Source organism: Physcomitrium patens, chromosome 23 (assembly GCF_059467195.1).
Source record: "Physcomitrium patens ecotype Gransden chromosome 23, ASM5946719v1, whole genome shotgun sequence".
NCBI lineage: Eukaryota > Viridiplantae > Streptophyta > Bryopsida > Funariales > Funariaceae > Physcomitrium > Physcomitrium patens.
The window spans coordinates 2,105,792-2,132,915 of record NC_143432.1 but is presented as its reverse complement, the minus strand read 5'-3'; positions in this window follow the sequence as shown (position 1 = coordinate 2,132,915).

The window sequence follows — 27,124 nt, the reverse complement described above, 5'->3', positions numbered from 1 at the left end:
TACCCTTCTTACCAACAGGACGACCAAGATTATTTTCTAATCTTACATGAAACAAGCTTAGTAGGTATATATCGATGGAGACACTTAATATGCCTGATGGAGGCGCAAGAAGACCACTTCATTGTTTCCGTTGTAGACAGATCGGTAATTATGCCAGTGAATGTCTCAATCCCAGAGCCAGTGATAATTATGCACCAATGTGTGGGAATAGCAAGCAATCAAGGCATACTTATTGTGATTTCTCGTTTTACTTATTCCGGAAGAAACTTCCCAGAATAAACCCATATAGGGGAATTTGAACACGGGGAGTGACTAGTTGCTTGAGCGTTGTCGTATTACGTGCTTTCCTGCTCGAGAACGCGTCGGGCGTCTGGCTGTAGAAGGTAGTATGGAGATTCGCCGATAGTCAAGCAGTCTATCAGTTTTTGACTGCTGGAATATAAACGACTGCAACAATGTACCGTAAATCTATACGGGTGCTCTTCGACTGCTTGTCGGAGTCCTTTTTGCCCCAGCCGGTAGGTCTCTAGACGTTACAGAGAACCCCGTACAACCCAAACTGTTAACCTTCAATACTCCTTTGTACTTACGATCTTGTATCCACTGACTGTCTTGTTAGATTAACCCAATAAATTTCATTCACTCCGCATACTCAATCCTATAGACACCCTTTTAATCCTTCAATCACAGACGTAACTCGATTTCACAAAACAGTCAAGAGTATTCAAACCCACTTCATTTAAAAATCCCGATTCACCAGTACAACACTGACTTCAGCAGCGATAGCCTCAGTCTTCCCCAAAACTCCTACGAAGAAGAAAAATCCAAATCCTATGTCTTTCCTTCCCCGACCCGAAGCATGAAGCTCCTCTCTCTAATTCCCTTGATCTCCAAAAACCTCCCATCCTCCCAAAAAAAATCCACACCACTCCAAAACTATATCCTCCTAACCTTATCCTCTGAATTTCTTCAATCTTCCGTCTTAGATCCGGAATTGGCTCCCACCTCAAGCTTGGATCCGAAATTGGCTCCCACCTCAAGCTTTCTCCTCCGTTTTTACCTTTAAGAAATCCATTTACCGAAAACAACGTTCCCTGAGACGGCACAGAGAACAGGACAGCCTGAAACAGAATCGAACTCCGTAATCAGGACCACATTGAGTCGCCCATCCAATTCAGGTCCTATATTGGGAAAGATGCCCGTAATAACCTGGATGTTCCCGTAATTAGACTGCATTGGGTTGCCCCACCAATACAGGTCTCATATTGGGTAAGAGGACCCGGATTGGATTATCGAAATTGGATCCAATTGGCTCCTCGAACCCGTCGTGTGAATTGGTCCTTCTCTTCCTACTGACTCCCGTTATTCGAATCGAACGGGGCATTCCAGTATGCCCCGGCTGACTGTAACGGAGTCACTGAACCTGACCACTCAGTATTTGTACTGGAGTTGGTCGATGCTCCCAATATTCGAGATAACTGAATATTAATAAAATCCCCCTTTCTTTTTATTTTCACTGTATACTCGTGTTACAACACGACATCCACCCCCTCTGAACCTGTGCATCCTCCGGTATGCACCAATTTACCCAATTGCTGTTTGATTCAGAATATATCCCCTACGTCTTTGTCCAGTTCGTCTTCGTCACCTTCATTATCCATATCACTTTCATCTTCTTGCTGCGGAATCTCTGTACCTTCATTAAGGTCTTCCATATTCATCTCTGCGTGTCTTCGTTTAAATATTTTTACTCTCTTCCCTGCAATTGGTATTTTCAATTTTGTACCATCTAACTCCCGTAATGAGTAAGTCGCATTATCATGAACAGTTGTTACAACATATGGTCCAAACCAACGTTTTGAAAATTTCCGCAAAGTACTATGTTGATTATCCAGACTATTGTCATAAACAAGTACCCAGTCACCTTCCTCGATTGCTTTTGGTCTCAATCGATGTTGCTTATCGAATCGCGCCTTGTTTTGTAACCTTGCTCTTTTTAACCTTTCCAATGCTATCTGGACATCTGCCGTTCTTTGCTCCAATTATCGAATCCTAATAGCCAGAAGTTCTTCTCTTGTCAATCCATCTTTCCATGGTAGCATACTCCAAGTAAGTACCTTTTCTTCAATCGGCATAATTGGTTTTTGACCTGTCATAAGTTCTACTGGCATATATCCTGTCACCGAACTATGTGTTGTTCGATCAGCCCATAATGCAAATGACAAAAGCCGTGGCCACTCTTTAACCTTCCCATTACAAGCTTTAACCAGTGCTTTCACAATCGGCGGATGACCGCGTTCGCTTTTCGCATTCCTTTCCGGATTATAAGCAGTAGTAAGTGATAGTTTAACTCCACATTTTTCAAAGAACTTACGAGCTTCTTGTGCATTTAATTCTCCACGATCTGCAGTGATTTTTCCTACGCACCCGTAACGGCAAATGACATCTTCAAGCAAAAACCTACAAATCCCTTCTGTAGATTTTGTCCTCAATGCTCTTCCTTCTACTTGATTTGATAAATCTTCACGAGCTAAAACCAAATATCTCATCTGCCATAACCCAACCGGCATAATAACCAAATCAACAACCCATTTAAAATGAATAGCCAGATGATACGTAGGATGAAGACCATCTCGATGTCGGATATTAGAATACGATTGACAGATTTCACATGATTCTACAAATGAGAGCACATCTCGATACATATTTTTCCACCAATATCGTTCCTTGAGTTTAGCAAAAATAGCCCAGATTCCTCTATGGCCTGCCCATAAACTATCATGAAATTCCTTTAATAATTTTAGTTTTTCTTTCCTTTTGCCTATCACTCGTTGTGGCATCCCAATTCCTTTCTTCGGTCTCTTCCATAAGAACCCATCTCGAAGTAAAAATCCATATGCTTTTTTTCTTATTTGTTTGAATTTTTCTGTAGACCAATTCCCCTGCTTAGACAAGGTATTCAAATAATGACCAATATCCAATAATTCTCCTTCATAAGATTCTTCAAGAAATAGCTTGTCTTCTCTGTTGAGATTTGATATTGAATAGTATTTCAATCCGACATCATCAATGTCTTCAACCATTTCGTCCTCCTTCTCGTATCTTGCTCGAGATAGCATGTCTGCTACTAAATTGTCCTTTCCAGTGATATGCTTAAATTCTGGATTTAGTGACTTAATATAAGCAATCCATCTCAACATTGCAATATCTGGCGTTGAACAGTTAATAATCATTCCAAGCAATGGCAAGCAATCTGTTTCAATTACTACTACTGCCCCAATCAAATAGTCCTTTTCAGCTTTCATAGCCGAAACGACTCCCCAAAGTTCTCTTTTGACTTGCGAATATGCACGCTGACGAATACTTAAAACTTTAGCTCCAAATCGAACTGCAAATCTACTCCCATTCGAATCATCTTGATCCACAGCCCATCCAACGGCAATTGGACTAGCGTCTACAGTAAGAATCACTGGTCTATCGCACTTATAATCAACCTTCCTCAATATTGGAGGTGACATCAAAAATTTCTTCAATCTTTGCATTGCTTGAATATGCCTTTCTTCCCATTCAAATCGGTAACCCTTGCGTAACAGTTCATATAATGGATCCGCTATGTGAGCAAAATGAGGGATCCAGATTTGATAAAATACACATGCACCCAAAAACCTGCGAACCTCTGTTAAAGAATCACAATCCTCTTTCATCCTTCCAATTGCATCAACTTTAGTCGGATCTGGTTTTCTTCCGTAAGATCCGCATAAATGTCCAACAATTACAACCTCTCGCACTCCAAATACGGACTTCATACCCGATAATGTAAGATGAACTTCTCCAAGCCGAGTTAAAATCTTTTCACAATCTTGTATATGATCAACAACATATCTGCGACACCCCTTCGTATCTAAAGTTTCATCCTTATCTCCTTCTTTGCACCCTTTTATAGGAACATCATCTAGAAAAGGCACAGTCTTTTCCGGGATAAAATCTCTCAATACCTTATTCATCCCATTCATCATATGCACAACTGAGTTGGTCGCGCCTTGAGGAAGAGTGCACATTCTAACCAATCCAAGCGGTGTCATCATCGTTGTCATATCTCTACTTCCTTCGGCAAGTTGAAATTGATCATAACCTGAATACAAATCACCCATTGAATAGATCGCCCTTCCAACAAACGCCTCAGTAAATTCATCCACAATAGGTCCAATTCCTGCATTCCTGACAGTTACAGCATTCACCGGCTGCATATCTTGAATAAACCGCAGTGACCCATTCTTCTTAGGTACCGTAAACCATCGGCTAGAATACGGCGCAAATGAAGGTTCTAATATTTTCATCTTTATCTTTTCTTTCAATAGTTCGACCAATTTAGGTAAATGTGCCCTCGGTACTGGAATCGGTCTTAGATTCCAAGGTACATGCGGTACAGTGAAGATAACCATAGGTGTTATAATATTTGGATCCACACACCCAATTTCATGAGATTTGAAGGCAAATGATCTACCTTGTTTAGCCAACATCTTTTCGAAGCAAGTAATTTCCTCCGGCAATAAAGAACCATCAGAACCAATCTTCAATTCTTCAAAAGTCTCTTCAGTAAACTGGTGTCCAATACTCATTGGATCTCTTAAACTTGCTTCTTTTGATGCTTCTCCCATTTGTTCTTTAGAATCCTCTGGTAATGGTCCGGCAACAGGCTTTACCTTCTTATCTGCCGTTTTATATCTCGTCTCTACTGTGACTTCTGGTGCTTGAAAAGATTCAAGCATGGTATAAACCTCTCTCGAATGAATCTCAACAATCTTATCATTATCTCCTAACACAATAGATGCAATCAATTCCAATGAATCTTCCAGCCCATTTTCTTCATAAACACCCAAAATCCTCTCATCATCTTGCAATGTACCTATCTTGCGTAACTGTCCTTCAATATCATATAATCTTTTTCTTTCTTTTCTTTTAAAATCTTCAACTTTCTTATACATAATATTTCCATTCTCCAATATACCAATAAAACTCGCATCAAAGGCACCTTCATCTCGCGAGAGTACCTCCTCTTTTGTACCTCCATAATCTCGCTTTACAGTGGTACCTCCCCAAAATCCTTAAATCCTTCAACAATCTTTGGCAATGGTTTCTCCCTCAACCTATCTCGATTCCGTTCATGGTTAGGAGGTACTGTTAGAAATTGTACAGCTTTCCTCCCATCTTCGCTCCGTACCCTTGCACAAGCAGAACCATCGTCAAGTACCTTTGTTTCCATCCGTGTTGCCGTGATATAAGGTTGTCCTAAAATCAACGGATAAGACGTTGTATCTTGAACGAAGAAATGTTGCTCCGTAGCAACATCCCCAATCCGAATTTTGACATCTGGACAAGCTCCATATAATTCGCCTCGTGTGTTATTAGCTGCTCGTATTGCCCATCCATGTTCCATATCAATTGGCCATTTTTGCTTCTTATAAAGATCTTTAGACATGAGATTTATTTCAGAACCATGGTCCACCAAAGCAACTATTGGTTCTTCTATATCTCCTACCTTCACCAATACCTCAGTAGTTGCCCTTGCCCAATGCTTTCGAGTATAATGGCTCAAAGTTTCCATTTCCTTGTCATTAGAATCTTCGAAACGTACTCGCTGATTATACCCATTCTTTTCATTTATTGGTTGCTTGTAACCAATATCAACCTCTTCTTCATCTCTACATATTCTTGCGTCAATAGCATGACTCATTCCAGTTTCGCTCATTAATTGCCTCTTTCGCTTAATGCTGTCAATGATAACATCATGAAACTCCTTCTTTGCAATTCCCAAGACTTCTTTCAATGTGAATTCCACCTTAGCATTTAATATACGTTCTTCCAACACCCCTTTCAAATTTGTTGCTGCTTCAATGTCAGAAAGTAGCTTATAAGCAATTGATTTGCCCTTATCTTTTGTCTCCGTTGTTTTTTCTCCCAATGATGCTGAGGTATCCTTTACAGGCAATTCTTGTGAAGCTGCCTCCCGAGCCTTGTCTCCTCGAGTTTGCCTCTTAAAAGAATTTCCTTCTCTAGTATCATCAAAATTTCTTCGTCTTTTCTCTTCCATCAAAGCTTCATGTTGGCTCTTAGCAATATATGCATGAACTGAAAGAGACTCAACGGGATCCTCCCAACCTGTTCTTCCTCGTATTGTAGCTGCAGTTCTCAATAACGCTTCTCGAGGTAATTTTCCTTCTTGCATTGTAGAAACGGCAGAAGCCCAAAACTCACTAGTTTCCGTACTTCCACCAATTTCATCATCTACTCTAGCACCATAACTTGCACTTTCTCGTGCTACTGTTTCATGCCCTTTTAAGTAATCTTGAACCAATGCTCTCATTCCTCCCTTGCCAAAATTGGTTTGAAGAAGATCCTCCCTATCTTTCAATGCTATCTTCCCATCTTTCCAGCAAATAATTCCCTGCCGTATCATATTATTAAATTCATTGCAATCTTTTCTAGTGTGTGAAGCATCATCACACCAAATGCATCTTTGTACATATCCTTGTTTTGAAACATTCTTCGAATTGTTTATAGAAGTATTCTCTTCAAGTCTTGCCAATTTGATTTGAAGATCTCGCATTCCTCGTATAATTTCTTCCATACCCATATCTGTTTTCTTTGACAAGGATGTCGAAGGTTGAACTGTAGGCATTGTCGGTGGTGTAGTACGTACTGGAGCTTTGGATGCTTGTACTTGTTTCGGAATATTACTCCTATCCTTCCTCCTTTCTTTTTTTGTAAGCAACCCCACCGCATCTTCAACGTTCTTCCACTTCGTTGTCAATCCTTCATCTTCTTCTTTGTCTTCAAGAAGGGGTTCTAATTTCTCTTGCAATTCTCCATCAGCAGCTTGAAGAAATAAATCAACTTTGTTCGGCTCCAATGTCAATTTTTCTACCTTCGATAATTGAGAGTACTGCCTCTCAAATTCCCTTAGTAGCTCTGTTGCTTGTAAATTCTTATTGGGCCGTTCAATCCATCCCAGAAACAGCTTCTTAGTAACGCGATCAGCATCTTCTAAGAAATATTCGTCTTTCAATGCATGTGAAAAATCCTCCCATGAATTCCCACAATGATCCGTAATCGATGTAATGTGGTCCCTTATCTCCGGTATCGTGGCAAGTCCAAATAGTGCAACCATTTTCTTCTCAGAAACCCGATTTAATTCCATTTCACGAACATAACATCTTAAATACCTTGAAATATTCCTTCCATCAAATTGATCAATTTTATTGACCACTGCTTGCAATGCTTTGGTTGCCAAAGCTTCCTTTCGATCATTGCTTTGCTGTTGCTGCATTGACAATGAGAAGGCTTGAAACAAACTAGCAATAGATGGATCCATGTGCATACCTTGTCCTTTAGAAGACTCCCCACCAGAAATTTCTCCCAAAAATCCTTCAAAATTTTTATTTTCGTTTTCCATAAAAAATAAAGATAAAATCAACCAAAATCCAATACCTTCTACCTCAAGCTTTCACGTCGGGTTCACCACTTATGTCGTATTACGTGCTTTCCTGCTCGAGAACGCGCCGGGCGTCTGGCTGTAGAAGGTAGTATGGAGATTCGCCGATAGTCAAGCAGTCTATCAGTTTTTGACTGCTGGAATATAAACGACTGCAACAATGTACCGTAAATCTATACGGGTGCTCTTCGACTGCTTGTCGGAGTCCTTTTTGCCCCAGCCGGTAGGTCTCTAGACGTTACAGAGAACCCCGTACAATCCAAACTGTTAACCTTCAATACTCCTTTGTACTTACGATCTTGTATCCACTGACTGTCTTGTTAGATTAACCCAATAAATTTCATTCACTCCGCATACTCAATCCTATAGACACCCTTTTAATCCTTCAATCACAGACGTAACTCGATTTCACAAAACAGTCAAGAGTATTCAAACCCACTTCATTTAAAAATCCTGATTCACCATTACAACACTGACTTCAGCAGCGATAGCCTCAGTCTTCCCCAAAACTCTACGAAGAAGAAAAATCCAAATCCTATGTCTTTCCTTCCCCGACCCGAAGCATGAAGCTCCTCTCTCTAATTCCCTTGATCTCCAAAAACCTCCCATCCCCCCAAAAAAAATCCACACCACTCCAAAACTATATCCCCCCTAACCTTATCCTCTGAATTTCTTCAATCTTCCGTCTTAGATCCGGAATTGGCTCCCACCTCAAGCTTTCTCCTCCGTTTTTACCTTTAAGAAATCCATTTACCGAAAACAGCGTTCACGTTAGGGTCACACAATTAATTACCTCTAATGTATCGTCACTATTTTCATTGTCTAAGCACATAGGAAAACGATAATCTCTCCTTTCATCTTATCACTCTCTTTCTTGCAACAATTCAGTCATACCAATAACTGTTATTTCCACCAATATATCTTCACTCTTATAATCTCCAACTGTAATACCTCAACATCACAGCTTCAGCACACAATTACCCTCATTTCAATTACTGGAATTCTTCACACAAAACTACCATTCACATTACAGTGTTTCACACAACCACAGATTCACTCTTTCTGCTGAACTACATTCAGATTTCAGCATTCAATCTCTCTTCTTCTCATTCAATAACATATAATTCCATTCACACTTTCATTCCATGATTCACTTCACAATATTCAGAAATTCTCAATACTCTTATTTCAAAGAAAATAAAAAAACAAAAGAAAAGAGGTAGCACCAAGCTTACCCCAGCTCACGACTCTCATAGTCTGGCCCTCGGCTCACACTATCACAGCGATGGCTCTAGGCTTACGACTCTCACAGTCTGGCCCTCGGCTTACGACTCTCACAGTCTGGCCCTCGGCTCACACTATCACAGCGATGGCGGTTTCTTCCTCTCTCTCATCCTCCTTATCCTACCACAAGATACCAACTGCTACATCTCTAATGAAAACTGCTTTTCCTAACTATTCATCCATTTTAACTACTGAACTACTTTTCTAATAGTCATCTATCCCTGTTTATACTATAAACTAAGTATCTACAAATCAGCAAATAATTACTTATTCTACATAGCCCCACTCCTAACTGTGCAGCGTCCTCGCAAACAACCAGTTTGAAATTGAACTGGTGACTCCTTAGCATTTCTCATACTCATTGCTACTGATTACAATTCTAAAGTCACTTCTTCGTCTTCCCCGTCTGATACATTTATTGGGACTATGTTCAATCTAGCCTTTAAATCTTCATTAAGTGCTCCCAATTCACGGACTTGACTTTCCAATTGCAGAATTCGGGTGTCTTTCGCCTCTAATTGGTATTGTTGTTGCTTCACCTTCTGTTCCAATTCGCCAATTGAACCTTCAATTGATCCTTGTGGCCGTCGAACGCCGACCAATTCTTCTTCCAATTTCTTTGCAACCTCCTTTAGAGTGTTGATCTCCCCTTGCATTTCCTCTGTTTTCACTCTGAATTGGTCACTCATCGTCTTCTTTTCCTGTTCCAAAGTCGCCATCTTCGTCTGGTTCAATTCCAATTGTTGCTTCATTTTCTCAACTTCCAGTTTCGATTGATTGAGAGAATTGGAGAGTTCTTGTTTCTGATGCGCCATTCCGTGGTGAAGGCGCTCTCTTTCCTTTTTCCACACTTGTTGTTTTACTCCAAGGGCATGCTCCAGTCTCGAATTGGCTTCTTTGGTGGCCCTATTCACCCGATCTTGTTCCAACAGTTTTTGACGTTGTTCTGCCATTTCCCTCTTACACGCCACCAATAGCTGCTTAAAATTCGTGTGATCAACCAATTCGTTTGCCGTCTGCTGCAATTGGGATAATTGTACCAAAAATCACTCTTTCACACTGTTCTCCTCTGGTGTTCGATGTTGAATGTCCACTGGCCTATTGTCTCGCTGAGCCATTGGACCCCTCTCCAAAACACTGATTGGTTCTCCCGCCTACTAGCTTGTTTCTCCTGGTCCCCATGGAAGTGCCAATAAATTGCTCCTCGGTTTTGGTAGTACTGGAGCTGCTATCGTCTTCCCTTTCTCCGGCAACGGTTGACTCAACTCATAAACAATTGCAGACTGTATATAGTTGGAACACAGAAGCATTGCAATTCTACCCGACATGCGCTTGTAACTCAACTCTGCATGAATTCTAGTGGCCACGTACGCTGCCCAATTAAACACCATATCCTCGAAAGAGCCTATTGTCACATATAATAATCATTTAGCCATATACATCGTATGTCTATTTAATCCCAACCTCTTCTGAACGAAGCGCATCCACTCCATCAATTTTGGTGTAAGTGCATCCGCCGTCCGCCATCCTTGATTCCTTTCTAGCGACGTCATACCTCCTTTAAAATAACTCCCCAGATTGAAGTCTGAAGATTCTTCTTCGCCAACCGCTAACTCTCCTATTGGTAACTGTAATGCTTTATGCAAGGTATTCTCATCAATTCCCAAAGTCCTCCCTTTTACAACACTCGAACCATCCTCAGGATCATAGTTCGTCAAATATTCTTCCAATAGTTCTACATCGATTGATGGTAAATTGTCTGCCGCTCGCAGAAAAGGATAAAGCTGCGCACTTCTAAAGTCCTTCTGCTGCGTTGCATTCCAGCAAATTTCTAACCGCATGGGTTCCATATTTGTGAGTATACAAAGAGAAAGCTCATCCATATTACTCCTTGACCTCACCCTTCTACCCTCTTCCTCCTTCTCCGAGGCTCTCTTCACCTTCTCCCTCGACATTATAAATCTCTGCGTATTCGCACTAATACTATGATTTGCCATGAACTCTCTACTAACGAATTATGCTTCAACAATTCTAAACAAAATACTGAAGACAACTACACAGAGTGCCCCTCTCCTAACTGTTTAACCAGTTATGAAACAAGAATCCCTAATCTTGATTGCTGATGTTCTAATACACTAATCAACCGCCGTCATTTGCCTCCGATTAGACACTTATGATGGCAAGTAAGTCATCATGAACGGCACGTCTGCCCCCTCTAATCTTGATAAATCCGCCCCCGGGTTTATGTGTAATACAGGCGTAGTCGGTTTCCATTGATACGGGTTGTGAATTTGGTTCCCGTGAAATCTTCCAATTGGACGGAACCATTGGGAAAAGCGGCTAATATGCAATAGGGTCCATGCCACTGAATTTGAAATTTTCCCAGAAAATTGTGAAAACGGTTGTCGTACAGCAGGACAAGATCATTGGACATAAATGATTTTGTGCGGAATTTACTATCGTAATAACTCTTCCGGCGGTGCTGAATAGCTTCCATGGTCATCAAAGCCGAAGCCCTAATCTCGTCCAATTTTTCCAATTCTGTTAACCGATATTGGAGAGATTCTTTGTTACCCAACCATTCTTCCAATGTAATTCTTAAATTAGGAACCTCCAATTCTATTGATAAGATGGCCTCCTGCCCGTATATCAATTGAAAAGGTGTGGAATTGGTCGTTACTTTATACGCAGTTCGATATGCCCACAATGCTGCAAATAATTTAGTATCCCAGTCGGTTCCCGCTCCTGAAATAGTCTTTGTTAAGATTTTACAAAGGATACCGTTGGTCTTTTTGGTCTGCCCATTGGCACGTGGATGATAAGGGGTAGTTTTTCGATGTTTGATCTCATACTTCGTTGTCAATGCTTCAATGGTTGCATTAATAAAATGGGTTCCTCGATCACTAACCAATTCTTTCGAACAACCAAAACGAGTGATAATGTTCTCATATAAAAATGTTGCTACAGTAGTGGCATTATCAGTTTTTGTTGCCGTAGCCTCCGCCCATTTGGTGACATAATCGGTGGCTACTAAAATATAACATTTCTGTCCATTCCGAGAAGCAGGTGCAATTGGTCCGACGAAATTAATACCCCATTTTTCGAATGGTGCCTGCGCCAAAACTAGTACCAAGGGCATGGCAGAAGTTCCAGTAGGTCGACCAATTCGTTGAGAAGGGTCACAACGACGAACATATTTGTGAGCATCCGAAAACATTGTTGGCCACCAATAATCAGCCATTAAAGCTTTACGCGCGGTGCTATCACCCGCAAAATGTCCTCCACAGCTATCCAAATGACATCCTTCCAATATAGTATACACTTCACTTGGAAATACGCAACGTCGTAAAATACCATCCCGTCCTTGTTTGTATAATGCGGCTCCAATCATGGTATATGACGCACTTCTTATAATCAGACGCTTCTATAATTTTTCATTATAAGAAATTAGAAAAGTTTGAAATGTGAGATATTGGATCAGGTCAATATTATCCGGGTGTAATAACCTCCACAGCGAATAATTGTGCATCCGGAAGGGCGTCGTTTATCAGCTCATTACCCAGTATATTCGATAAACGGGACAAGTGATCTGCATTGGCATGTGTCTTGCCAAGGCGAACATTAATTGTAAAATTGAATTCCTAAAGAAGTAACACCCAGGGAGCAATTTGTCCGCTCAATTGGGGTTTATTTATCATATACTTAAGCGCATCATGATCAACGTGGAACACAAACGGGTAGCCCAGTAGATAATGGCGGAATTTCTGTACAGAATAAATCATGTCGAGGGCTTCTCGCTTGGTAGTATTATAATTGCGTTCGACCATAACCAATTATCGACTCGTAAAATATATTGGATGATCACGGTTATTGTCATCCTTCTGACTCAATATTGATCCAATCGCGATGTTGGATGCATCGACATAAACCTGAAATGGTTTCGTCCAGCATGGGGCAACCAGTATTGGTGCAGACACCAATTTTTGCTTTAAGGCTTCAAAGGCAACACTGCATTCTGCCATCCATACGGGACTAGATCCATCCAATAGTGGTTTTTTTAGCAAATTTGTCAATGGCTGACAAAGTACCGCAAAGGAGTGAATAAAACGCCGATAATAGCTGACATGGCCCACAAAGCCACGTACTCCTGACACCGTTTCTGGCTTTGGTAAAGCCAATATTTGAGTAACTTTATCTGGGTCCGTAGCAATACCACGGCTGGACACTATGTGGCCCAAGAGTCTTCCAGAGGGGATCCCAAATTGACACTTCTCTGAATTCAATGATATACCGTACTTATCGCATTGCTCCAAACATCATCCCAAGCAGTTTAAATGATCGGCTGTCGTACTGAACGTGCAAAAATCATCTAAGAATATTTCCATTGACACTCGTAAATAATCTTGAAAGGCCTATGTCATCACTCTTTGAAATGTGGCTGGTGCATTGCATAATCCAAATGGCATCACTTTGTATGCAAATGTACCCCAATCTGTCGTAAAGGTCGTCTTGAGCTGGTCTTCCTTGGCAATTTTTACTTGATTGTAACCCGAAAAACCATCCAGAAATGAATAATATTCGTGTCCTGCTATGGCATCCAATATACTGTCCGTAAAAGGTAGAGGAAAATAGTCCTTCTTGGTAGCAGCATTGAGTTTCCAAGAATCTTGACAGATTCTAATCTTGCCATTTTTCTTAGGTACCATTACCATTGGTGATCCCATTCGCTATACGGAACCGGATAAATGAAACCCACGTGCAATAATTTGTCCAATTCCTCCTTTACCATCAAGGAATATTTTGGATTGAGACGGTGTTGTCTTTGACAAACTGGTGTAGCATCCGGAACCAATGTAATACGATGTTCATACACCGTTTTTGGAATACCCTTCAGATTTGCATATGTCCAAGCAAAGGACGATTTATGCCGGAGAAAGAATGCTTTCCACTGACTCAATTCGTTACCTTGAATACCTTTGTATATCTTTATATTCTGGGGTGCGTCAAGGGTGCTTAAGTTCAGAGTCTGGAAAACAGGTTCTTCCACAGCCGCCGATTTAAAATTGCCTGTTGGCCCGTCGTCATGCGAAGGAGACTGCAACTACTGGTGACTCATGTCTGACCGCATTGCACTCACATGATTGACATCATATCGGGTCATCCATTTGGTAATAACATGATCCGAGTTAGAGGCATCCTCCTGATAGAATAAATATTCACCTAGGCCACCACATTGGTAGACTCCTCCCTAAGTTGTAGAAGGGGTTTGACCTACTCCAAATTGCGGTGAAACTATAGCATCGTCATCTTTCTCAATCGAGTGACTCTCGTTATCCGATGTAAATTCTAATTCGGGCAATTGGGTTTCTCCGTGATATTGTACCGGGTACATTTGTAGAACAATCTGGTCACTGCCTTTTCCAATTGTCAATGTGCCGCGGCCGTAGTCGTTCTTAGCCTTGGCTTGATACAATCAAGGTCTGCCCAATAAAATGGGATATGATAACGTAGAACTCTGTAACCTAAATACAACATAATCGATTTTGTATGTCAATCCCACGATTACAGTGGCAATATCGCGTAAGATTCCCATCGGCTTAACCCGACTATGATCTGCCATTCACAAAACTAATGTCGTAGGGAGCAATTGCTTTAGATCGAAGTCTTCCATTGTATCAGCATTCATTAAATTCACACTGGAGCCACCATCGACTTGTACCCCTGGAATTAAAACTCCATCGATTGATACATCGATTGTTGGTGCTCTCGGATCTGGATTTAAGCTAACTTCATGTATTTCTCTAGTGCGGGATCTCCGCCGTATTAACGCTGAATTCAATGTTGATCGACATTTCGGTGCTACAGCCAAAAGTTGCTTCATTGTAATTGAAGGCTGGATAACATCCAAATCCTTAAAAATGTCGTAGGGTTGCATATTGAGAGTAACTCCCAATGCTCTTTTACGTTTCATTGGTTTCGTTTTGACTTTGTTTGGCAGTAATTCCTTCCTCTTAGTCGACTCTTCGACCACTAAAGGTTCCTTCAATGGGTACGAGCTTATATTGGGTTGTGCGGGTATTGGGACGTGGTCATTTGGAATTGATCTTGATGTCTCTGAAAAATTGGCACGTGAAACTGAAGTGGGTTCCTCGTCTTGTTGAGGGCTCAATATTGATATACGTCCCAATACTGATATTGGTTCGGTCCGCCTCTTGGACGGCGCTGTCGTATTACGTGCTTTCCTGCTCGAGAATGCGCCGGGCGTCTGGCTGTAGAAGGTAGTAAGGAGATTCGCCGATAGTCAAGCAGTCTATCAGTTTTTGACTGCTGGAATATAAACGACTGCAACAATGTACCGTAAATCTATACGGGTGCTCTTCGACTGCTTGTCGGAGTCCTTTTTGCCCCAGCCGGTAGGTCTCTAGACGTTACAGAGAACCCCGTACAACCCAAACTGTTAACCTTCAATACTGCTTTGTACTTACGATCTTGTATTCACTGACTGTCTTGTTAGATTAACCCAATAAATTTCATTCACTCCGCATACTCAATCCTATAGACACCCTTTTAATCCTTCAATCACAGACGTAACTCGATTTCACAAAACAGTCAAGAGTATTCAAACCCACTTCATTTAAAAATCTTGATTCACCATTACAACACTGACTTCAGCAGCTATTGCCTCAGTCTTCCCCAAAACTCTACGAAGAAGAAAAATCCAAATCCTATGTCTTTCCTTCCCCGACCCGAAGCATGAAGCTCCTCTCTCTAATTCCCTTGATCTTCAAAAACCTCCCATCCCCCCAAAATAAAAATCCACACCACTCCAAAACTATATCTCCCCTAACCTTATCCTCTGAATTTCTTCAATCTTCCGTCTTAGATCCGGAATTGGCTCCCACCTCAAGCTTTCTCCTCCGTTTTTACCTTTAAGAAATCCATTTACCGAAAACAACGTTCCCTAAGACGGCACAGAGAACAGGACAGCCTGAAACAGAATCAAACCCCGTAATCGGGACCACATTGAGTCGCCCGACCAATTCAGGTCCTATATTGGAAAAGATGCCCGTAGTAACCTGGATTTCCCGTAACTAGACTGCATTGGGTTGCTCCACCAATACAGGTCTCATATTGGGTAAGAGGACCCGGATTGGATTCTCGAAATTGGATCCAATTGGCTCCTCGAACCCGTCGTGTGAATTGGTCCTTCTCTTCCTGCTGACTTCCGTTATTGGAATCGAACGGGGCATTCCAGTATGCCCCGGCTGACTGTAACGGAGTCACTGAACCTGACCACTCAGTATTTGTACTGGAGTTGGTCGATGCTCCCAATATTCGAGATAACTGAATATTAATAAAATTCCCCTTTCTTTTTATTTTCACTGTATACTCGTGTTACAACACGACATCCACCCCCTCTGAACCTGTGCATCCTCCGGTATGCACCAATTTACCCAATTGCTGTTTGATTCAGAATATATCCCCTACGTCTTTGTCCAGTTCGTCTTCGTCACCTTCATTATCCATATCACTTTCATCTTCTTGATGCGGAATCTCTGTACCTTCATTAAGGTCTTCTATATTCATCTCTGCGTGTCTTCGTTTAAATATTTTTACTCTCTTCCCAACAATTGGTATTTTCAATTTTGTACCATCTAACTTTCGTAATGAATAAGTCGCATTATCATGAACAGTTGTTACAACATATGGTCCAAACCAATGTTTTGAAAATTTCCGCAAAGTACTATGTTGATTATCCTGACTATTGTCATAAACAAGTACCCAGTCACCTTCCTCGATTCCTTTTGGTGTCAATCGATGTTGCTTATCGAATCGCGCCTTGTTTTGTAACCTTGCTCTTTTTAACCTTTCCAATGCTATCTGGACATCTTCCGTTCTTTGCTCCAATTGTCGAATCCTAATAGCCAGAAGTTCTTCTCTTGTCAATCCATCTTTCCATGGTAGCATACTCCAAGTAAGTACCTTTTCTTCAATCGGCATAATTGGTTTTTGACCTGTCATAAGTTCTACTGGCATATATCCTGTCACCGAACTATGTGTTGTTCGATCAGCCCATAATGCAAATGACAAAAGCCGTGGCCACTCTTTAACCTTCCCATTACAAGCTTTAACCAATGCTTTCACAATCGGCGGGTGATCACGTTCGCTTTTCGCATTCCTTTCCGGATTATAAGCAGTAGTAAGTGATAGTTTAACTCCACATTTTTCAAAGAACTTACGAGCTTCTTGTGCATTTAATTCTCCACGATCTGCAGTGATTTTTCCTACGCACCCGTAACGGCAAATGACATCTTCAAGCAAAAACCTACAAATCCCTTCTGTAGATTTTGTCCTCAATACTCTTCCTTCTACTTGATTTGATAAATCTTCACGAGCTAAAACCAAATATCTCATCTGCCATAACCCAACCGGCATAATAACCAAATCAACAACCCATTTAAAATGAATAGCCAGAGGATACGTAGGATGAAGACCATCTCGATGTCGGATATTAGAATACGATTGACAGATTTCACATGACTCTACAAATGAGAGCACATCTCGATACATATTTTTCCACCAATATCGTTCCTTGAGTTTAGCAAAAGTAGCCCAGATTCCTCTATGGCCTGCCCATAAACTATCATGAAACTCCTTTAATAATTTTAGTTTTTCTTTCCTTTTGCCTATCACTCGTTGTGGCATCCCAATTCCTTTCTTCGGTCTCTTCCATAAGAATCCATCTCGAAGTAAAAATCCATATGCTTTTTTTCTTATTTGTTTGAATTTTTCTGTAGACCAATTTCCCTGCTTAGACAAAGTATTCAAATAATGACCAATATCCAATAATTCTCCTTCATAAGATTCTTCAAGAAATAGCTTGTCTTCTCTGTTGAGATTTGATATTGAATAGAATTTCAATCCGACATCATCAATGTCTTCAACCATTTCGTCCTCCCTCTCGTATCTTGCTCGAGATAGCATGTCTGCTACTAAATTGTCCTTTCCAGTGATATGCTTAAATTCTGGATTTAGTGACTTAATATAAGCAATCCATCTCAACATTGCAATATCTGGCGTTGAACAGTTAATAATCATTCCAAGCAATGGCAAGCAATCTGTTTCAATTACTACTACTGCCCCAATCAAATAGTCCTTTTCAGCTTTCATAGCCGAAACGACTCCCCAAAGTTCTCTTTTGACTTGCGAATATGCACGCTGACGAATACTTAAAACTTTAGCTCCAAATCGAACTGCAAATCTACTCCTATTCGAATCATCTTGACCCACAGCCCATCCAACGGCAATTGGACTAGCGTCTACAGTAAGAATCACTGGTCTATTGCACTTATAATCAACCTTCCTCAATATTGGAGGTGACATCAAAAATTTCTTCAATCTTTGCATTGCTTGAATATGCCTTTCTTCCCATTCAAATCGGTAACCCTTGCGTAACAGTTCATATAATGGATCCGCTATGTGAGCAAAATGAGGGATCCAGATTCGATAAAATACACATGCACCCAAAAACCTGCGAACCTCTGTTAAAGAACCACAATCCTCTTTCATCTTTGCAATGTACCTATCTTGCGTAACTGTCCTTCAATATCATATAATCTTTTTCTTTCTTTTCTTTTAAAATCTTCAACTTTCTTATACATAATATTTCCATTCTCCAATATACCAATAAAACTCGCATCAAAGGCACCTTCATCTCGCGAGAGTACCTCCTCTTTTGTACCTCCATAATCTCGCTTTACAGTGGTACCTCCCCAAAATCCTTAAATCCTTCAACAATCTTTGGCAATGGTTTCTCCCTCAACCTATCTCGATTCCGTTCATGGTTAGGAGGTACTGTTAGAAATTGTACAGCTTTCCTCCCATCTTCGCTCCGTACCCTTGCACAAGCAGAACCATCGTCAAGTACCTTTGTTTCCATCCGTGTTGCCGTGATATAAGGTTGTCCTAAAATCAACGGATAAGACGTTGTATCTTGAACGAAGAAATGTTGCTCCGTAGCAACATCTCCAATCCGAATTTTGACATCTGGACAAGCTCCATATAATTCGCCTCATGTGTTATTAGCTGCTCGTATTGCCCATCCATGTTCCATATCAATTGGCCATTTTTGCTTCTTATAAAGATCTTTAGACATGAGATTTATTTCAGAACCATGGTCCACCAAAGCAACTATTGGTTCTTCTATATCTCCTACCTTCACCAATACCTCAGTAGTTGCCCTTGCCCAATGCTTTCGAGTATAATGGCTCAAAGTTTCCATTTCCTTGTCACTAGAATCTTCGAAACGTACTCGCTGATTATACCCATTCTTTTCATTTATTGGTTGCTTGTAACCAATATCAACCTCTTCTTCATCTCTACATATTCTTGCGTCAATAGCATGACTCATTCCAGTTTCGCTCATTAATTGCCTCTTTCGCTTAATGCTGTCAATGATAACATCATGAAACTCCTTCTTTGCAATTCCCAAGACTTCTTTCAATGTGAATTCCACCTTAGCGTTTAATATACGTTCTTCCAACACCCCTTTCAAATTTGTTGCTACTTCAATGTCAGAAAGTAGCTTATAAGCAATTGATTTGCCCTTATCTTTTGTCTCCGTTGTTTTTTCTCCCAATGATGCTGAGGTATCCTTTACAGGCAATTCTTGTGAAGCTGCCTCCCGAGCCTTGTCTCCTCGAGTTTGCCTCTTAAAAGAATTTCCTTCTCTAGTATCATCAAAATTTCTTCGTCTTTTCTCTTCCATCAAAGCTTCATGTTGGCTCTTAGCAATATATGCATGAACTGAAAGAGACTCAACGGGATCCTCCCAACCTGTTCTTCCTCGTATTGTAGCTGCAGTTCTCAATAACGCTTCTCGAGGTAATTTTCCTTCTTGCATTGTAGAAACGGCAGAAGCCCAAAACTCACTAGTTTCCGTACTTCCACCAATTTCATCATCTACTCTAGCACCATAACTTGCACTTTCTCGTGCTACTGTTTCATGCCCTTTTAAGTAATCTTGAACCAATGCTCTCATTCCTCCCTTGCCAAAATTGGTTTGAAGAAGATCCTCCCTATCTTTCAATGCTATCTTCCCATCTTTCCAGCAAATAATTCCCTGCCGTATCATATTATTAAATTCATTGCAATCTTTTCTAGTGTGTGAAGCATCATCACACCAAATGCATCTTTGTACATATCCTTGTTTTGAAACATTCTTCGAATTATTTATAGAAGTATTCTCTTCAAGTCTTGCCAATTTGATTTGAAGATCTCGCATTCCTCGTATAATTTCTTCCATACCCATATCTGTTTTCTTTGACAAGGATGTCGAAGGTTGAACTGTAGGCATTGTCGGTGGTGTAGTACGTACTGGAGCTTTGGATGCTTGTACTTGTTTCGGAATATTACTCCTATCCTTCCTCCTTTCTTTTTTTGTAAGCAACCCCACCGCATCTTCAACGTTCTTCCACTTCGTTGTCAATCCTTCATCTTCTTCTTTGTCTTCAAGAAGGGGTTCTAATTTCTCTTGCAATTCTCCATCAGCAGCTTGAAGAAACAAATCAACTTTGTTCGGCTCCAATGTCAATTTTTCTACCTTCGATAATTGAGAGTACTGCCTCTCAAATTCCCTTAGTAGCTCTGTTGCTTGTAAATTCTTATTGGGCCGTTCAATCCATCCCAGAAACAGCTTCTTAGTAACGCGATCAGCATCTTCTAAGAAATATTCGTCTTTCAATGCATGTGAAAAATCCTCCCATGAATTCCCACAATGATCCGTAATCGATGTAATGTGGTCCCTTATCTCCGGTATCGTGGCAAGTCCAAATAGTGCAACCATTTTCTTCTCAGAAACCCGATTTAATTCCATTTCACGAACATAACATCTTAAATACCTTGAAATATTCTTCCCATCAAATTGATCAATTTTATTGACCACTGCTTGCAATGCTTTGGTTGCCAAAGCTTCCTTTCGATCATTGCTTTGCTGTTGCTGCATTGACAATGAGAAGGCTTGAAACAAACTAGCAATAGACGGATCCATGTGCATATCTTGTCCTTTAGAAGACTCCCCACCAGAAATTTCTTCCAAAAATCCTTCAAAATTTTTATTTTCGTTTTCCATAAAAAATAAAGATAAAATCAACCAAAATCCAATACCTTCTACCTCAAGCTTTCACGTCGGGTTCACCACTTATGTCGTATTACGTGCTTTCCTGCTCGAGAATGCGCCGAGCGTCTAGCTGTAGAAGGTAGTAAGGAGATTCGCCGATAGTCAAGCAGTCTATCAGTTTTTGACTGCTGGAATATAAACGACTGCAACAATGTACCGTAAATCTATACGGGTGCTCTTCGACTGCTTGTCGGAGTCCTTTTTGCCCCAGCCGGTAGGTCTCTAGACGTTACAGAGAACCCCGTACAACCCAAACTGTTAACCTTCAATACTGCTTTGTACTTACGATCTTGTATCCACTGACTATCTTGTTAGATTAACCCAATAAATTTCATTCACTCCGCATACTCAATCCTATAGACACCCTTTTAATCCTTCAATCACAGACGTAACTCGATTTCACAAAACAGTCAAGAGTATTCAAACCCACTTCATTTAAAAATCCCGATTCACCATTACAACACTGACTTCAGCAGCGATTGCCTCAGTCTTCCCCAAAACTCTACGAAGAAGAAAAATCCAAATCCTATGTCTTTCCTTCCCCGACCCGAAGCATGAAGCTCCTCTCTCTAATTCCCTTGATCTCCAAAAACCTCCCATCCCCCCAAAATATAAATCCACACCACTCCAAAACTATATCTCCCCTAACCTTATCCTCTGAATTTCTTCAATCTTCCGTCTTAGATCCGGAATTGGCTCCCACTTCAAGCTTGGATCCGAAATTGGCTCCCACCTCAAGCTTTTTCCTCCGTTTTTACCTTTAAGAAATCCATTTACCGAAAACAACGTTCCCTAAGACGGCACAGAGAACAGGACAGCCTGAAACAGAATCGAACCCCGTAATCGGGACCACATTGAGTCGCCCGACCAATTCAGGTCCTATATTGGAAAAGATGCCCGTAGTAACCTGGATTTCCCGTAACTAGACTGCATTGGGTTGCTCCACCAATACAGGTCTCATATTGGGTAAGAGGACCCGGATTGGATTCTCGAAATTGGATCCAATTGGTTCCTCGAACCCGTCGTGTGAATTGGTCCTTCTCTTCCTGCTGACTTCCGTTATTGGAATCGAACGGGGCATTCCAGTATGCCCCGACTGACTGTAACGGAGTCACTGAACCTGACCACTCAGTATTTGTACTGGAGTTGGTCGATGCTCCCAATATTCGAGATAACTGAATATTAATAAAATTCCCCTTTCTTTTTATTTTCACTGTATACTCGTGTTACAACACGACAGCGCTACTGTTATTACTTCGATTAGGTCATCCAGGTCCTGAATTGGATTCTTGCCTTTCTGTTGGCCCCTGGTAAGCACTGCGTTCACCACCTCTACGCGATGTACTGGTGAGTCCCGTTGAACAGGAACTTTGTCCTCCGCCGGTTGGCTTGTTTGCATCTGCTGGTCCCAATTATTATAATTAAAAGCCGCATTGCACTGCTGATAAGTATGACCAGACTGCTTACAATTTCCACATATTGGGGCATAATCATCACTTGCTCTTGGATTAGGACATTCACTCGCATAATGTCCGATTTATCTGCACCGATAGCAACGAAGTGGTCTTCTGCTAGCTCCTTCAGGGATATTGGGTGTCTCTACTGGTATATAATGGCTCGGTCTATTCCATGTCGGTTGAGTAAAGGATCTTGGTTGACCCATTGATACTGTAGATTCTGGCATTGGCTTCTGCATGGATGAATATTGATGATATCCTTGCTGATTCATCCCCAAGCCATGGATATTGGATATACCTTCTTGGTGAAATTCAGAGTTTTGAAAATTGGAATAATTCTTGTTTTGTCTATTCGCTCGATTTCCATTCCAGCCGAACCTATTATTCGTTTGTACTTGATTTACATCCCACGAAGTTGATTGACTCATGGTCTGTTGTCCGACTTGTTGTTGTTTCCTTAAGTTCCAACAATTGGCAGTGGTATGCTTACCCCCACAAAAGGTACATTGAACCATCATTTGGGGTGGTGAAGAATATTCGGTTACCAAATGACCTTGTCCCTTACAATTGCTACACCAAACATTGGGTCGCATATTGGTCGGTTTATGCCTTTTCTCTTTATCCTTGGCCAGATTCACAGCCAATTCATCCATTTTCTTCGTTAATGTTAACAGCAATGACTCATTGGGATCCCTTGATACCAATTCATTGGTCAATTCCTTTGTAGGTATTGGTTTTTGATACGCGGAATAAGGCACATACGGTTGTGACGATGATGGTAGTACAGCCTGCAATGGAACGGCATTCACTATTTCCTGTGGAATTGTACCATAATCACTCTTTCCCGGATAACTTTCCGATGCGTCATTCCAATTTGTCATTTGATAACCGCCTTGCGAAGGAATCATCGTGGTGCCAACGGTTAAGTCCTGGTCGTAATGACATTCCTTCCATACTTTTGCTCGCTCAAGAGATGCTGCAATGGTAGCTGATTGGGCCTCCTTTACAAACATCTTCAATTCTGGTGGGTGTAATCCATTAACCAATATGGACAATACAAACGATTCCGACATTTGGTTATTTGGCCATTTCCAAAGTATATCTGCTACACGACCATAATATGACTATACCGCTTCCCCTGGTACCATTCTGCTGTTCATTAATCTTTCTCGAAGACATTCTTCAAAACCAATTGGTCGGAAATGGGCTAAAAATGCCATTTTCAATGCCTCCCAATTCATAAATTGACCTACAGGTTGGCAGTTATACCACTCGAACGCTGTGTCTTTTAGTGTCGCTGGCAACCATCTCAGCCAAATATCTTCTGTCCTTCCATTATTGGCTACACACGCCGTCAAGAATTGAGACAAATGTTGATCTGGATCCGCACCTGGTAAACCACGAAAAATAGGTAATGGTACGACGCTAGTCGTACGATCGCCCAAGGTACCCATTTGAACTGCAATCCGAACGGCTGGTCCTCCTGTCGCCATTGAATTTTCTGTTCCTCTGAAATTTGTTTTAAAATAATCTCTGCTTTCCCTTACTCTAATTACCGAGCTCTCAGCGGTCCTTGCTTTACTGTTATTTCCCGCAAATAGTTTTATTGGTTGACTTGCAGGTGAAAACGTCAGATTTTGAAATACAATATAGTTGCCTTTATTGGCGACCAATTCATGCCAATCTGCAGAGCCCCTATTGCTCGTTTCAGCGGTACCTCCTACTGGAAAATTACCCAATGGAGTACCAAATACTTCTATGCCTCCTTCTCTTTCAGTTAACGGCCTCAAGATTTCCACTGGAATGTTGACAAAATTTCCCGCGAGTGCTCTTGGCAGTTTTTCTAATGGTACATAAGACTACAGAATTAACAGTCTGTCCGATTCTTGATATGTTCGGATACGCCGACAAGCTTGCAACCATGGTTTAATCCAATTCTGTCGATGCTTCTTTTTAAAATTACGTTCTTGCTCCTCTCTACGCAAGTTCCTTCCTTGCGCTCTTCCTTGTCTTTCTCTCAACTGATTTATTTTCCTCGATGCAATGCTTTCGTTCTTATTAACTATATTCTTTCTTCAAAAACTACTGAAATCGTCTTCCATTCCCCATTTTCTCACACGTTTGTAATTATATCCTAATGCTCAAAGCTATTATCACTCCCCGGCAGCGGCGCCAAAATGTGATTTCTCGTTTTACTTATTCCGGAAGAAACTTCCCAGAATAAACCCATATAGGGGAATTCGAACACGGGGAGTGACTAGTTGCTTGAGCGTTCACGTTAGGGTCACACAATTAATTACCTCTAATGTATCGTCACTATTTCCATTGTCTAAGCACATAGGAAAACGATAATCTCTCCTTTCATCTTATCACTCTCTTCCTTGCAACAATTCAGTCATACCAATAACTATTATTTCCACCAATATATCTTCACTCTTATAATCTCCAACTGTAATACCTCAACATCACAGCTTCAGCACACAATTACCCTCATTCTAATTACTGGAATTCTTCATACAGAACTACCATTCACATTACAGTGTTTCACACAACCACAGATTCACTCTTTCTGCTGAACTACATTCAGATTTCAGCATTCAATCTCTCTTCTTCTCATTCAATAACATATAATTCCATTCACACTTTCATTCCATGATTCACTTCACAATATTCAAAAATTCTCAATACTCTTATTTCAAAGAAAATAAAAAACAAAAGAAAAGAGGTAGCACCAAGCTTACCCCGGCTCACGACTCTCACAGTCTGGCCCTCGGCTCACACTATCACAGCGATGGCCCTCGGCTTACGACTCTCACAATCTGGCCCTAGGCTTACGACTCTCACAGTTTGGCCCTCGGCTCACACTATCACAACGATGGCGGTTTCTTCCTCTCTCTCATCCTCCTTATCCTACCACAAGATACCAACTGCTACATCTCTAATGAAAACTACTTTTCCTAAATATTCATCCATTTTAACTACTGAACTACCTTTCTAACAGTCATCTATCCTTGTTTACACTATAAACTAAGTATCTACAAATCAGCAAATAACTAATTATTCTACACTTATCAACAATGTAATGCTCCGTTCAATTTCAATAATCGGGATCAGTAGATCCAAAGCCAAGAAAAAATTGAAGAGATAAATCGAGGTCCTCAAGATTCTCTGATAAATTGTGTGGAATGTGTCCAAGCCGTTCTTACCAAGAGTCAGCAAAAGAGAAAAGGACCAATTCAACATTCAGGTGAACTTGATGCGAAGGGCCAATTTAACTCAATTACAAGGACATCCAATCCAGCTCCTGTTATAAGCTTCTTATCCAGTATGAGACTTGACTCGGTAAGGCAACCCAATGAAGTCCCAAATATGGAGGCTTTGATTCTATTTCAAGCTATTTTGTTCTTTATGCCATTTTGAAGAAACATCCTTTCTATAGAAAGATCCTTTTAGAGGCGAGAATTCTATAGAAATGCAGTCTGCTGTTCCAATTTCGAGTCTAGGATGGAAGAATAGGAGACTTCACGGAGTCAAAGAAAAAGAAAGAAAAAGGAAGAGGGCATGTGGGGAGATCAAGATTTTAGGATTGGAGAGCTAGATTCAAGCTCCTTCAAAAGGTATAGAATTGGATTTCATAAGATTTGGGAGGACTTTGCAATCATTGCTCAAAGTTAGTGTTTGTATTAGTGAATTGAGTTTTTTGCAATAAAGTAAAGGCTAGTACTCTTGACTGTTTTGCAAAATTGGAGAGACATCTGTAGTTGAAATTTTGGAGGTGTCTAGATGGTTGAGTATGCCAAGTGCATGCAAAAATTTGTGTTAATCTAATGGTAAAAATAGAGGATATTTGATCATTAGTGTAAAGAGGTATCAAAAGTTGGCATATTGAGGTTGTTTAGGATTTTTGTAATATCTGAGATCTATCAATTGGAATAAGGTGAATTTTGACGTGATAAGTTGAGGACTTAAAGGCGGAGTTGCACACAAAGTTTGAATGAAAACTAACAGTTAGAGAAGGAGAAATTGCAAGTTAAAGTTTGTCATCAATTTTCTATGTGGCAATCAAGAGACATCAGTGTGGATTTTCGGCATTTTCTTGCAATCAATAAGTTGGATTGAACTTCTTGAGCATTTAAAAGACTTGTAAAGACACTAGTGGTAGAAGTCTCACAACAATCGGACGGTCATACTGAGAATTACAACATACCAAAGCTCGTTGTCTAGGGTTAGGATTTAAAAAAATAAATATATAAATAAATAAATAAATAAATAAATAAAAATAAAAATAAAAATAAAAATAAAAATAAAATAAAATAAATAAAATAAAAATAAAAATAAAAATAAAAAATAACTAAAAAATTTGTACTTACAATATCTAGTAGCTATTAAAAATAGTATTTCTAAGCACTTTGTATTGGGATTAAGCTTTTATATTGAAATCCAAAATAGTTTGTATTTAGATGGTTGAAACCCACTAGACTACTTGGATACTTGCAAAACATCATTTTATCTTCCATAGCCAGGTGCTCAGTGCATTTTCAAGCAAGATAGCCATAATACTACATAAGTGGTGAACCCAACGTGAACGCTTGAGATGGGAGGTATTAGAATTCGTTTATTTTTATTTTTATTTTATAGAGAACGAGAATAAAAATTTTGAAAGAGCTTTAGGAGAAGCTTCAAGTAGAGCTTCTAGTGTGGTTTCTTCTAAAA